Source organism: Panthera uncia, chromosome X (genome assembly GCF_023721935.1).
Source record: "Panthera uncia isolate 11264 chromosome X, Puncia_PCG_1.0, whole genome shotgun sequence".
Lineage (NCBI taxonomy): Eukaryota > Metazoa > Chordata > Mammalia > Carnivora > Felidae > Panthera > Panthera uncia.
Window position 1 is genome coordinate 13,073,756 of NC_064817.1, and position 2,561 is coordinate 13,076,316.

At 48.7% G+C, this 2,561-nt stretch overlaps 1 protein-coding gene across 1 annotated transcript in view; it reads left to right on the forward strand.

The window, feature by feature from the left end:
• The first annotated feature begins 2,294 nt into the window (after positions 1-2,294).
• Positions 2,295-2,561, forward strand: part of SCML1 (Scm polycomb group protein like 1) — a 15,898-nt gene continuing 15,631 nt past the window's right edge. The window contains exon 1 of the mRNA XM_049643530.1: positions 2,295-2,375. The gene's annotated coding sequence lies outside the window, so the exon portion shown is untranslated. The remainder of the gene's footprint in view (positions 2,376-2,561) is intronic.

Genomic DNA, 2,561 nt, shown 5'->3' on the forward strand with positions numbered 1-2,561 from the left:
TGGACTAGTTGTTGCAAACAAAACACACGGTTTGCTCTTGCCAAAGGTCAGTGAGTGAGTCGATTTGCTGCAGTGACAGCCGACTTAGAGAACTAGATGATGACAAAGATTTAAAACTATAAAGAAGGTTACAGTGTAACTATTTTGGTACTAGAACCAGTTCATGCTGGCCAAAAAGACAATGGTTTATGGACTTGCATCCATTTTGTATTTTTGTAATATTTGTAAATATGAACTTTTTAAATTGTTGCAGAAATGGTTTCTTTTGTAAGATGTTTTCAACGTTTACATTCAATTCAAGCCTTTGTATATTTTAGAGCTGTGCAACACTTTAAGTCTTGTATTTATTTTTAGTAAAAATGGTGACAGTTTCATTGTGAACCCCTCTCAAAAAAATGTACCAGAAAAGTTTGATTACCTAGAAAGTGTGTATAGAAACTGCAAATAAACGTGACTGCAATTAAACAACCGGTTTCCCTTGGATTATGTAATTGTATTCTTGGGGTTTCACAAACTCCAAGTGTTTTATTCAAACTGGACATAAAGGAAGGGAACTGCTATAGCAAAAGTAGGAGCAAAATAGTAATAATAATAATAAATACTGTATAATGGGCTCTAATCATGTTTTGGTCTTTTAGATTTTTAAATTTTATTTTTTATTTAAGTTTATTTGAGAGTGAGCGAGCAGGGGAGGGGCAGAGAGAATCCCTAGCAGGCTCCACGCTGTCAGCACAGAGCCCAATGAGTGGGCTCGATCTCACGGTTGGTGAGATCATGACCTGAGTTGAAATCAAGAGTCCAATGCTTAACCAACTGAGCCACCCAGATGCCCCTAGATTTTTTAAATCTCTACACTTGGGGCTGCTAGGCTCCAACTCACAAGCCCGAGATCAATAGTCTCACACTCTACTGGCTGAGCCAGCCAGACATCCCTCTAATCTCGTTTTGTATTTGAAAGAATACAATTCCAATATATACTATACTTGTAGCTCCTCTGTGAGCAGAGAAAAGATTTATGGCTTTACTTTAAAATACTCACCTGCTTTGCTTCTGACAGTTACTCAGACTGTGCCTTTTTGTGTTTTTTTTTTTAAGGTTTATCTTGAGAGAGAGCAAGAGAGCGAGCAGGGGAGGGGAAGGGCAAGGAGAGAAATCTGTGCTAACAGCACAGAGCCCGAACTAAGGAACTATGAGACTATTTCTGCTATGAGAGCAGAAATCAAGAGTCAGACCCTTAACCAACTGAGCCACCCAGGTGCCTCAGACTGTGCCTCCTTCTGAAGATGGGCAGCCTCAATCTACATATAATATGCCACTAAATAATGTCACGTATCCTTTATTACATAGCAAGTTTATGTGCCAGATAGTGTTCTAAGTGCTTTGCTTACTCAAACTCATGTACTCCCCACACTGTGCCCATTTTACAGATGCGAAAGCGCAAGCACAGGGCCATTACTTAACTCGCCCCAAGCCTTGAAGCAACTAAGTGTTGGGGCTGGGATTCAACCCCAGTAAATCCGGCTCCAGGGTCTGTATCACCTATCCACGAGCTAACAACTTCCTAAAATAACTTTTCCCTTGTTTGTACCAAACCTCCAAAACTAAGACCCCGCCCCCTGTCCACCTTCGAATTTCAACAATGACTTGCACACCTAGGATAGAGTCAACGTCTGTGGCGGGGGTAGGAGGGGCAGAATTACATTTAAAAAAACAAAATTTTCAAATAACCAACCAATGGCAGTAGGGAGGCCAAGCGCCTAGCGGCTTCACCCCGCCGAGCCCTCTCCACGAAGCTTCTCCAGCGCTGGAAGAAAGCGCACAGGCGCGCCGGCGCCCCTGCGCAGCCGCAGGAACACTTCTCAGAGTTGGAGGCTCGCGCCTGTGGTTTAGGGCGGGGTCGCAATCCCAGCAGCTTTAGCGGGCAAATGAATTCGAACACTCAGATACTGGCGCTGGGAGGCGGGCACTGCCGGTAGCGCAAGGGTAACCAAAGCCCCTCCCCTCGGCTGTCTCCCTAGCAACGTCCCGTTCCCCACCCATTGCGCAGGTGCCCGAGGAATTGGTAAACCACCGCACGCGTGGAGACTTGCGTGCCGGGTGCAGCTGCGTGCCGGGTGCAGCTGCGTGCCGGGCGCACCTGCGTGCCGGGCGCACCTGCGTGCCGGGTGCACCTGGCGCGCGCGTAGTTCCGGAGCTTCCGGGGGGCTCGCGCTGGACACGTCACGTGTTCGGGCCCGACTTCCGGTGAAAGGACCGTTGGTCGGTTTCCAGGCGTCTTAACGGTTTTGGCCGTGGACGTCCCGGAAGGCTGGATACCACAGCTAACGTCGCGAGCCCTCCGGACTCCGGTGCGGCAGGTCCTGATGCCAGAGAAGGTCTGTCTAGCGGCACTTTGTCTCCCCTTGAGCTTTTTTGCCTCGGGTGTGCTCCAGAAGCCCTGGAGATGAAATTTGCCTTAAAGGCTGAGGCACTTCGGGGCGGAGCGGGGGTTGCGGGGCGGAGCGGGGGGCGGGGCGGGCAGGACCGAATTGGCCCTGAGGCCCGGAAAGGCCTGTCTAGCG